This window comes from Antedon bifida, chromosome 6 (genome assembly GCF_963402885.1).
Source record: "Antedon bifida chromosome 6, ecAntBifi1.1, whole genome shotgun sequence".
In the NCBI taxonomy this organism is placed as follows: domain Eukaryota; kingdom Metazoa; phylum Echinodermata; class Crinoidea; order Comatulida; family Antedonidae; genus Antedon; species Antedon bifida.
The window spans coordinates 791,258-804,257 of record NC_136231.1 but is presented as its reverse complement, the minus strand read 5'-3'; the positions used below and the strand labels follow the sequence as shown (position 1 = coordinate 804,257).

The 13,000-nt window shown below is 29.5% G+C and overlaps 1 protein-coding gene across 3 annotated transcripts in view; it reads right to left on the bottom strand.

The window, feature by feature from the left end:
- The window catches only part of LOC144845835 (zinc finger MIZ domain-containing protein 1-like), a 105,834-nt gene that overhangs the window by 13,290 nt on the left and 79,544 nt on the right, over positions 1-13,000 (bottom strand). Inside the window, exon 1 of one of the 3 annotated variants that reach the window (XM_078703286.1) lies at positions 6,041-6,161. The exons of the other annotated variants lie outside the window; for them this stretch is intronic. The gene's annotated coding sequence lies outside the window, so the exon portion shown is untranslated. Of the gene's footprint in view, positions 1-6,040; positions 6,162-13,000 lie in introns of those variants that run through there. 3 annotated transcript variants of the gene reach the window in all.

Below are 13,000 nucleotides of genomic sequence, written 5' to 3'. Positions count from 1 at the left end.
CACAAATTCTTCTTTTAAATGCATAAAGGCATTCTGGAAATCAGGCATTACCATACACTGTACAAGAGAAGGTCAGTCAAATTGGGAGAGGTGACTGTACTGTTATCAAATCAAATCCTAGCATATAGAAGTCCTCACCACAGAAGCAGTACAAAATGTGATCACAATTTACATACAATCAAATAATTTAAACATCTTCTGTCTATATATGCTTTCCTACAAACAAGCTATGTTTATACAATGCAATCAACATACCAGCATTTTAATGTGTGAACACCCAATGTAACAATACATAATTATATTCAATTTAGTAAACAAAAGAAAAGCTGTTGGCTACCATAGTTACTAACAATATTATAGAAATAGCTACACATTTGTACTAATTAATATCAAGAACTAATTAGTCTATAATGTTCATATTTGTTTATAATTATAGTATAATAGGTATTTGTTTAGAATACATTTAATTAAGACATTTATTTAGTCTTAGGTATACAGGCCTACTAAATGTTAATGCGTCAACGTATGCATAATTTGTATTGACGGAACCTAAATGACGCATTGCCTATCATTTAACAAGTACACTACTAAGAAATCAATTAGAGTATTTTCAGGGCGTCACACCGCTAACAATAGCGCCATAGACGGAACACAGGATAATTAAACATGTATACGAATGCAAGCAATCATAGCTTTAAGCGATGTTTAACAACATTCCCTACAGCATTTAACTTATTTCGTTGCTTTCGTTCGATGCGTTTGTAAGCTGAAGAGTATTAGTGTGATAAAATCAATTGATATTGTACAAATACGAGGAGTGCTGCTATAAATTAAATTACAAGATTCTCTAACCAAAGTTACCAATACATTAAGACTAAATGTGACATAAAATGATGGCATTCTCCAGAAGGTGCACTACAACCAAAAATGTCAAAAACATCTTTTAGAAGCACATGGATCTGGAACGCACTACCTGTCGATTTGAGAGGAGCGAATTCGGCACCTCTATTTAAACGTCAACTTAAAACTTTTTCTTTTTAATTAATTACTGTATTGTTAGGCGCTCTGTTCTTTTTAGGGCGCCAAATAAAAACTTGTATAGAATAGAAAAGAATGGTATACTTTACTAGTCATAACATTACTTAAGTTTTGATATAGCCTGTACATTGATGAATGAGGGATTCTTGATGACATATTTATTAATGTCGAAATATTAAATCCCACAAATGATGTGTGTTTCATACAGCTGAGTATTACTATTACTTAAATCTAATATTGGTGGACCTTCAGGTTTTCAAACAGTGAATATTTTTCTGTTTTATGTAAATAATTGTAAAACATCTGTTAATATATTTTTAAATACTAAATATTGATTTACATTAAATATAATACTCACTATTTGACAAAAGCAAAGATTTGCATATATCACTAATAACAATTATTGTAAGCTAATAAGGTACTGTAAATCACCTAGCGCTATAGTACAGCATTCAGAATATGGACAAGAAAGAATGGAATCAACCCCAAACATTCAGAGTTGAGTTGTGAATTGTATAAATATAAAAAGAATTGTTATCAGTTGTAAAATCTAAATTATAACTGCCGTAGTAATAAAATACCTGAATATTAAAGTTTATCAACAATAAGGGACTAACTGCTATCTAATTATGGAACTTAGACGATAATTCTCTAATAATCGCTCACTCACAATCTGCAATCAAAGAATTTAATCAAAGAATCAATTGTAAACGGCTAGAATAACGCCCTAGCAACAATGCCATGGTTTGATGTTTTATGTGATGACTGGAACGATAAGGTTAATATACACACACCTTCTATATCATGCAAACAATTGTCAAGTATACAACAAAAAGGTTACACAGCAGAATCTGATATGTTCCTATTTCAACCATTGAATAAAGGTTATTGTGTTAGAAAATCTTTATCACTTAGAATCTGTGAGCACACTTTATAGACAAGAACTAATATTGTGGTTCCATTCTTGCATTCTTTTTATACAAACACAATTTAATCAGATAGCCTCAGAGTTTCCTGTGTCACCTGTGTGCACTATCAAAAGCAGGAATTTGTTTAACTAGTGTACTTTACTTTACAGCATTATATCTTATAAAAATTACAAAATAATTGCACTAAACATGTTAATATCAATTTGCATAACCTCGCACTGTTGCACCATAGAAAATAAGTGTAAAATAAACATACTGATGCTTTTAATAGGACTATTAAACTGGGTTGCAAAGGGCTCAAAGCTAAAAAACATAGTAGACCACATTGGATGGTACTGTAAGTTTAAAGAGACCACATGTACATTTTAAGGTTTGTAGTGACAGCAATCAGTATCTGTCAAAATGACATTTTAATGTTTGTAGGGACATTAAAACATTCAGAAGTCAGTTCATGTGTTTTAACAATTACATACTATGTAATGTAGTTATGTAGTAGATGTCTACAGTACAGTTGTTATGGGGAGAGGTTCTGTAGGCTAGGGGTATGGTACAGTAGGCTACTGTAGATCAGCCATCACAAGTTCCCATTCCCATTGCATCTTAAAGCAAAAAATGTAAGACATTTCACAAATCACAAGCAATGGATCACACACACTATCACTTGTGATTGTAAAATTACTTGTGAACTGCACATCCTTGAATTGCGTAACCTAGTGGGAACCAGGCTTAAAAAACACTCTGTAGATCATTGAAAAGTGAGATATCACTCTATCCTGGTTTAAATCTTACACTCTAAACTTCTTAAAACCCACACTAACTTTTGTAGAGTTATACAGCATCACATCGTATATCATCATCCCCTGACAAAATGCAAACTTTTAATACAATATTTATTTGAAGAAATTCCTACTTTTACTCCTACATTAAGTTATGCTAAGCTCCATTAAACAGTAATGTATATCATTGCAGCAATAATAATTATCTGTTAAATATTATCAAGATATGCCTTACTTCAGGCTGGTGAACAATTAAGTCCCCTGGAGTACAAATGTATTGAAATCTCCAGTTGTTAAAACCATGCAAAATATCAATCAGCTGTACCATACTCACAGTGTGAAAACAAATCAAACATCCCTACTATTAAACCCAGGAGGAGTAACTATCTACAATAACAATTGGTACAAATTATAAACTTATTCAAGTAAAGTTCTATAAAAAATATTAAATTTGAGTTATTTTTATCTAATTTGTTTTGTCTAATATCTCGCACATATGTTTACTGAACATTGGTATATGATTCACTCTGTACATTGTTTATACATTTCTTATTGAATAAAATAATGTCATATTACTAAAAAAACAAATCTCCTAAATAATCATTAAAAAAAGTAGTGTACAGTACATAGTGTACAGAACAACGTACTGTATGACCATCCTATTTACTATCAGTAAGTAAGGAAAGAAAATTTGATTATTCAAAGAATATATTGTATACACTCTTAAAAAATGATGATGACATACAGATAGTTGTTTCATACAGTGTTTCTATTTGTCCTCATTACAATTTCTGAATGCTATGGTGATTTATGCAATTACAGTTCAACAGTTCAGACCAATATTGACAATATCAGTTAGTTATATAATACTATTCACACAGAATAGCAAACGATTATTTATACATTGATTTACTCATTACAAATTATAAATTAATGTACGTTGTAAGTTTAATAGGTAATTTGTTTAATGAATGAGCCTTTCCAAGAGCTCCTTCAATATAAATTTATGATAAATTACCAGGGAAAAAAAAACTATTGTACACTACTAGCGAAATGTATTTAAAGAATATACAGAATTTAATCTCTGAAAACCATTTCACTCTACATTGTAGGCCCAAATTCATCCTTTACTGAAATACATCCAGCTTTTCCAGAACTTAGATATTCACCTTAAATTGACAGTATACAGTCTTTTTCTAATGAAAATGTTTTGGAAAAACAGTAAATGAATAAACTATACATTACTTCAAATTAAATTTGACCCAAAATCATACCAAAACTGACCACTTCCAACTCAGTGAAAACCTATTATTGAAAATGCTTGTAGATGGCTCTAACTATACTATAATATTTGGAATATAAACAAAAAGGCCACTCAAAGTCAATGTTTACTGAGGTGAACTTTTAACAGACTAAAAAATAGATTAAAACAAAATAATTAACTTAATATTATTGACTGATAATATCAATTATGCTATTGAACAATTAATATGAATTAATATATTTATACAACAAATTGATTAAATAATATTACCATTTGATTTGTTATAGATCACTTCCTTGAGTGTAAATTCATTGTTTACCTAACAATCACAGAGGTATCTTTGTGGCTTGTTCTCTATTCTGTTACAAGAAACTGAATTCATTGACTAGCTCCAGCCCATTGAAGAGCCAGACAAAAAGCTCATACAATGCTTCACTTGTACAGAACAATGAAGCCAACTTAAAGTGTTCAGAAAGCAACTTGCTCAACTGCTAACAATACAAAGCACACACATTTGTGAACATATTGGATTCCTTCTGTAAAATATTCTATTTTCTGTAGACCTACTATGGAATTTTATCATGAAAAAAAAGAGTACAGACTTGGATTAAGTTTACAAACTTAAGTGCTAGAACAATTAAGATAAGAGTCACATATTTAAACTTCTCCAAAGTGTCCTTCAGCTTAATTCAAGAAGGTTCTTCTTTAGAGGCTATTTAGAATTCATTTAATTAGTATTACTATTATTATACTATATCAGTGCTGTGATACAAAAATGTTTTTAGTCAAGGAAGCTATCACAAAGCTAAGCAATTTGTGAGCATGTGCAGTTTATTTTAGAGCCGCTAACTATACTGTAGTTTGTTTCATATTCGTTGCTTCTAAAGGAATCCTACAGTAGTGCCTAGTGATAATGTTTGTAAGTGAAGACCGTATACAAAAAATATAAAATAACTTTTGTTCACCACATTGTTAATGTTACATTCTGCATGTATAAAATGGATGTATTGTATAGCTAAGTGAAGAATTTAAAAAACAAACTGACCTATAAATAATAGCTTTTCAATTCCAATGAAAGAACATCTAGTTTCATAGACTTTTTATTTCCATTGCATGGAAAGATTTTAATAGCAATATTAAGACATATTAATCAATAAATGTCAAACGAAGCACTTTGTGCTTTATAGTTTGACGATATTTAATACTAGAACTTGGACTATAGTGGTACTTTAAATGATATGACCTTTGAACTGTTAGCAGACAGTCATATCTCTGAATCAGTTTTCTTTCTGCTAGCTAGAATATTTGTTTTATTGATTCAAAGAAACATATCTCAATTATTATCTTTGATTGATGTCAACAGTTATCCAACAACAGAATAATGAACCTCTTTGATATAATAACACACAGCAAGGGATAACACAATTATTGATCCTAAACTATATTAGACCACTTTTCAACACCAATAGGATTGATTAGCATATCAATAATATGGAGCTTTTCGATATGATATATCGACAATGAGAACTTAATGGTGTTGGCAGTGGCGTAACGGCTATGAGCGTTGAGGGCCCATTAGGAGTGCTAAACCAGGGGCCTTTTCCCCCAGTGTTACGCAATTGGTCTGCACCTAGAATCAACTAAAACTGTGCCAAGGAAACAAGTAAGGAAGCACATCCCAATGTCTCAGCATGTGCTCAAAAAGTAGCATGGCATAATTAGTATCCACTGTAGGTATAATGTCACAACTCTAAAGCCACCTACAGTATGAGGACATTATCTCACATTTTGGAGGGATCCACAACAATATACAATGATTTTAATTTATTGGTATCCCTGATTATGAGTGTACAAAGTATCATAAATGGGTATTCATAAGATGAATAAAAATAATATACAGTAATAATATTTTTAATGTTATTCTCTAAAAAGTAAAGTCATCTTTGATTAGTCAACCTATAATTATATTTTATTTGTTTTATATGAATTTCACAATCAACACTAAAACATTAAAATATATAAAATATACTTACAATGCCAGAAAAAACATTATAAATCCAACTAGGTAATAAGAATATCCAGAGAAAAAAATCAGAAAGAAAATGTTAAGACTCAAAGAAAGTAATCTTTTGCTCAAATAAAACACAACAATAAGTGTGTTAAGTGTACTCAATCAGCTGGGTACATTAAGGTTTACAATGAAGATAGGCACAATACAATGAATGTATGCATACACTAATATTATTTCTGACCCTTGGTTCCGTTATTTAACACCGTGTAATTATCCATAATTTGCAGGAAAGCAGATAACACATTAAGAAATCCAGAGAAGAAAATGTGCTAGATAAATCCAATATAGTATTATGTATTAGATTCAGTTACCATGCAGCTACTACGTAACTCTCAACAGAAATCAATAACAGAGAGAGTGGATGCATAAAGCTCGCTTCTTACCACATGAACAACTCCTGGTTGAATGATCAGATTAACTGGCTGAAGACTGCTTTATTCTAATTGGACCTTGGAACAAAAAAAACCTGAAATCCAACTCAATGACAGTCTGACCTTTGTGACCTCAACTGATCTATCCTATGATCTGATTGGCTGGCTGTCAACTAAAGCAACATGACTCTATTAGATAGGCTTGTGACCTGTACTAGTACAAGTTCTGGTTTTTAACATTTTTTCCTAGTGCTACCAGTATTTTTTACACAAATTGAAAGCTAAACTGTGTTTTTAAGAAATGATTTAAAATCAAATATACACAAACAGTGATTACTTAATACATGTATCATTCAAAAATTGTCAATGCAAAACACTGCCTCAATCTATTCTACTAGAATTATTTAGTACATATAATTGTTGTTGCCCCACATATTTATTAACATAAAAAATAGACATTTTGGATTACTATCCTTGATTTCAAAATTCCACACAAAGAACCTTGTAAATGGCCTCAATTCCTAAAAGTGGTAAAAACAAAAAGACAACCTAGAGTCTTCATTCCTTAAACTATGGAGAAAAATAATTCCTCCACTAGAAATTGAAATTTTGAGTGAATTAGTAACTAGGTGCAGATCTGTGGAAATAATGTTTCTCAAACAAAAAATATTGATGGAAGTGAAGTGAAAATAATAAAAAATGCCAGTGTATGTTGTAATTACAGTATTCAATAGGATATACAGTAAGAATTAGATGAAATATGAACCAATATTTCCAACTATATACAACACAAATGTGTTAATTAAATTGACTTAAAGTTATCTAATAAGTTTTAAAAATAAATTTTGATGTGATATGTGGTTGAAATTAGCAGAAAATAGAAAGATTTTCTAAAACTTTCTACAGTATATCATGAATAAACACTATTTCTATTTTTCACTAATAATGACTGAACAGAAGAGCGAGTGGGTGTTTATTACAACAATCCATAAAAATCAAGAAAATTCTAGTGTTGAAAAATTGTTATGTTAGTTTCATTATTATACTTGTATCAATTGTTGCGCAATAACATTTAGGTATGACAACAGCATATTCTATTGACCAATAAAAAAGCTATATTTTAGTAAACCAAGAACTTGTTTAGTAATTGATTTAGCTATTGCTTTGTAATTTCTTTTTATGTTTTAGTTGCTGTTTCCCCTTAATTTTGTTAAAAATTACCTTAATTTTTGTATAATAGATGACAACATTATTTCTATAGAACTTAAAAGCTATTCTTCTTATTCATTATTTGTATTTTATTACAAATAAATATAATTTTGCTGATAATCCATACATATTTTAATAAAATTATACTATAACTTTATTAAGGCAGGGAGTTATTTGTCAACATTAACCAAGTTAATCATGTAGTGGTATTAGTAATGTATCATTAATGTATCATATCAAATGAAATAAAAGATTACAACATTGGTAATAATCCTAGGGGATTAGGTTCCCCAAAACATGGGGTTTTCCAGAACATTTATTGAGAGCCCATAGTCCACATCACAATTTTTTATTTAAAATTTGTAATATAAAACAACGGCATCCTATGTCAACATGTACCAACATAAAACGTGGAGGTTTTTAATTTGCTTATTGCGATTGAGTCTAATGTCTTCCCAACTCCCTCCCCAACCAACATTTAATAAACGGCAACAGAAATGGCACCCACGGAACAGAAAATCAAGGAAACTAATTTCTATTAACATAAATGATTAGAACATTATTAATAATAAATATATAAAGGAATTATTATCGGACCATAAAATTCTAAAGTTTATAATCTAAAGACAAATAGATTAAAACAGAAAAGAATGAAATTAGTGTGAAAGAGTGTAATTTCACTCTTCCCTGATTAAAATATGATTTTTTATTATGTATTATATAACAGTATATTTTTTTTTACATAACATTGATCCACAGAAAAGGAAAAACATCAATTTATTATTTTATGAAACCCTGAAATTGATTGATTTGCTGTGACAGAAATACAGTCCACATTTTTCTGTGATTCTTTTCATTTGTCATAGCTTTAACAAAATAAAAGTGACAATGTCAATGTCAAACCAACTGTGTAGTTCCTATTCAAATATATGTACAATTGCCTGTAGTGTATTCTCATGATATACCTGCTACTACAAGTTATTCCATTATGCAAATTCAAAATAGTAGCAAGCAAATCGACCATAAAATTACTACATTTACTAAATCAGGAAAAGCATTTTGGATTTTTATATTCATTGTTATGTTGATCAGATGAGTTCAATAATGAATAAAACTTGTGGCACGGTAATAAAAGGTAGAATTGATACTTGTGTAGTGTATTTATAACATGTACAATTGAGACGTGTGTCTACTCCATTTTATATCCTTTTATCTTGTTCTCAAAATATATTAAAATAACAGAACAGAAATATGTTTTTTAGTTATCAATCATCAATTATTAAGATGGTACAGGTTAATAATTTCAGATAAATTATGTTGTATAATAATTAAGATAATTCCTTTCTTGTTTATGTATTCAAAATCGTTGTCTACTACCTGTCAGTGTCAGGAATACTAAAACAGGTCACCTTAAAATAAATTATCATTTATATGTTTGATTGAAATCTGATAAATCCATAAATTGGGTAGTTTGTCTTAAAGAATATTTTATTATTAATTAAAAAATCATTATTTTATTGTACAATATTATTATAACTGATTTGTACTGTATTGAAATATTATAAAACCAAAGACACTTTTGTTAAATATTCAATGAACTCCCAAATGTATAGAATGTCTAAATTTAAAGGAAATATATCAAGTAGCAAGTACTTTATTATACCACAGCTAAGGGTACATAGTTGTTAATATAGATAATAGTTTCATACTCAGATATTAATCAGTTAGGGGAAAAATTGAAAAATCAGCACTGGTCATGTTTACAAAACAATTACTACAATTAGCTTACAGTAATCACATAACTCCTAGAAAGTAGGAAGCAATGCAATAAACAATAAATGAAAAAGTTAAAAGGTTATTATTATTATACACGTCCACACACACAACATCTTCATGCCTTTTTAGCAGTGAAAACGCCAACTGATAAAAACCTTACATTTACATCAAGCATGATAATGTAATATAAGTATCAACACCTGGATACAACCAGGCTAACTTCCTATTGCTATCAAAGGTCTTACGTCATCAGTCTTCTTTCATTCTAAAGGATTTCAAATTAAACCAGGATTTGAGGCCTACGTTGGTATGACGTCACTCAACTGTTGTTTGCAGTGGGTAGCGCATTGAAATGAATCACTTATAACATCGTTCGTTGGCCTTAAGACAATAACATTTAATTTCTCAATAAATAAAAAAGATATACTGTATATATCTAAAATTGTTTTAAATATTGGTAATATTATATGGAATAGGATACACATAATAGTTTGTTTTCTGAATAATATAGATTTCAAAATAAATACATTTTTTCATTCTGATGTGTTAATTTGTTTACAAAATCTTTCATATTTCAAGAATAGACAAATAATATAATTATTTTTGGTAAAATCATATCAAAAAAAAAATTTGCAAGGTATTATATATACCTATATGGATACAAGCAAAACGTTTTTATCAATTGTAAATATGTATTTTTTTAATGTACAGAACGCACTTTAATATAAAGTATACTGGATTATTTTAGAATTTCCTGCATTTGGATTTGTTTGTAATGTAAAAAATCTTCCAAGTACATTTAAAATCAATTAACAGAAAGTCACCTTTAAAATAACCACACAATAGAAATTATTGTAGCTATTAAGTAATAGTTATCGTAAAACGTTCTGGCAATAAAATTTTATTATTATTCTTTTAGTTTGAATGTACATTATTTATTATTAACGTTTTTCCTTCCTTAATTGTTCTAGATGTATTTCTACTGTATATCTTAAATTTCAAATCATCAAATTTTAGATATTATTAAGAAATAAACAAAAAATTGAAATAATATTTTTGAGAATTGCCTGTTAAAGAGAATCATATGACGTACAGTACACATCATACTTTTAAGAATTTAAGTTTATTATAATGCTTTTATAGAGTAAAAGCCACAAATCTTTATGAGCATATATAATAATTCTGCAAAGGGGAAATAACAATATTACATACAGTGTTAACACATTTCTTGTAGTAGTTGAAACAACAAAAAAGTCTGGATCAAAATAACGTTTATCAACAGTAATATTGTAATTCATAAATATGTGTATATGTTCATGTATTGTTTGTTTTATGTGTATATTTCCTTGCAACAATGACATTGTTTGGCCACAGCTGACATAGTTAAGATTCAAAGCTAGTGCATTTTTCATTTTGTTGTAGAGTAACTTTACTATAGTAGTATGTAACTTTTCTACACCCATCTCCAAGCCTAAAATACCCTTATATCTAAGACAGGTGACATTTAGATCAAAATAGTACCCTCAGAAGTTTCAATTGTAATACTACAAAATGGTACATCATTGTCTATGTACCATCATATATAAGCTCACATAACACACCTGTACTCAAATCCTAAACTACCCTTAAATATACTGTATTGTAGGATTCAGAAATAACCCCACCTCTGGTCAATATTTTAGCCCATCTTTAATACAGCTCTGAAACAATACTTGTAAGTAATTGTATAAATAACTCCAAATTCAGTTGATAAAATATTAATACTTTCTAATATTACATTAGCCCAGCTTTAATTATCTGGGACAATACATGCATACAATACAATCATTGTATGTTATAAAGCAAATCGAATAAAATCAACAATAACTATAAAAATAAAGACTGATTTGTTTAAATGTTTGAAAACCAATAGACAACAAAAACCAACGAGTATATAATTATACTACTAACCTAAAACGTGTTTATATCAACATGTATAGTGTTATCGTATTGCTGCTAATATGTTAATTTTAACAATACACCAATAACGGTTTTACTTAAAGAGAATAATAGAATAAAAGCAACAAAATACATTATAATCAACATTGGTAGTAGTATTGATAGGAAATGATTGTCAGTATTAACCTTCTGTATATAATTTATAGCACTGTCCTTGACAGATAATGCAATGCAAAATGTTGCTACTAGTGAGAAGATGTACAAAGAGTTGACCTTACATATAAATATGACCTTTACAGGTAACCTTACATCAAGGATCAAAGAGCACCTACAAGATGGATAGTGATGCCATAGCAACACACAAGTTACATTTTACCCACTTATATTTCCTAATTACAGTACGTGCAATGATGAATTTAATTTTGATAGAGTGCTTTAGCTAATGAGTATTTGTCGATAAAACGTTTGTAAAGTATGCTTTTTTTTTTTAATGATTTTCTTTTTCAATAATGTTGAACAAGTCTTGAGTTGGTTTCCGACTTCACTAAAGGTATAGCATGATGTGTGCCACACATACACATCCTCCTGCGAGTTTCAAACAAGGAGCTTCTGCCAGGGTTACAACTAAATATATAAATCTCATTATGTTGTTTGCTTAAACAATAATTAATCTATCATGTTTGTAAATATTGTACAAATAAAAGCTAAAAAGTATCACTATTAAATACTCCACAATCAATAACATAATAAAGTAGAATAACATCTGGAGGTGTAAGGTCTGACCTATAAAAGGCAAAATACAGGACATGTCTATACCATGAATCTTAACCCACATTGAACCTTGACCCTAATGAACCTTGAACCATATTGTACATACTGTTTCCTTGATAAAACTATAATCCACTTTATTTCAAATTAAAGTATGTTTACATGTACAATATGCCATTATACACCAAGATAAAACAGAGTATTTTTAGTTCTGTACAAACAAAATACAGATATATCAAACACTGTTAAATCTCACAGGTTGATTGTAATTTATTTTTATAAATCTTAATTTGGTAAAGCCTTCACAGGATTCTGTAATTGGATCTAAACACTGTTAACAAACAAGTTAGCAGTAATTTGAATTACCAATTATTCTTGAAAATATCCAACATTTTTATACTGATGCAAAGAAAGTGTAGAAAAGAATAAAAGCAGTGATATTAGTTGCTCAGTTTGTAGTTTACTGTAGAAATTGTAACTTGGTATATGGGATGGTGTTCGCTATAGTGTTGTAAGTATACATTCATCTTCATGTACAGGGACAGAGAGGGAATCATTCAAGTCTTTCGTATACACTGATGCAAAGACAAGTGTAGAAAAGAATAAAAGCAGTGATATTAGTTGCTCAGTTTGTAGTTTATTGTAAAAACTGTAACTTAATTGGTATATTGGATGGTGTTCGCTATAGTGTTGTATACATTCATGTTCATGTACAAAGACAGAGAGGGAATCATTCAAGTTCTTAGTATACACTGACTTTGAATAATTAACCTGAATGATTACAGAATAAAAGAAATAACAACAAAGGCATTGGGATCCTTTCCTTGCCAACTTGTCAATGGCGCGTGCAGCCAAAGCCT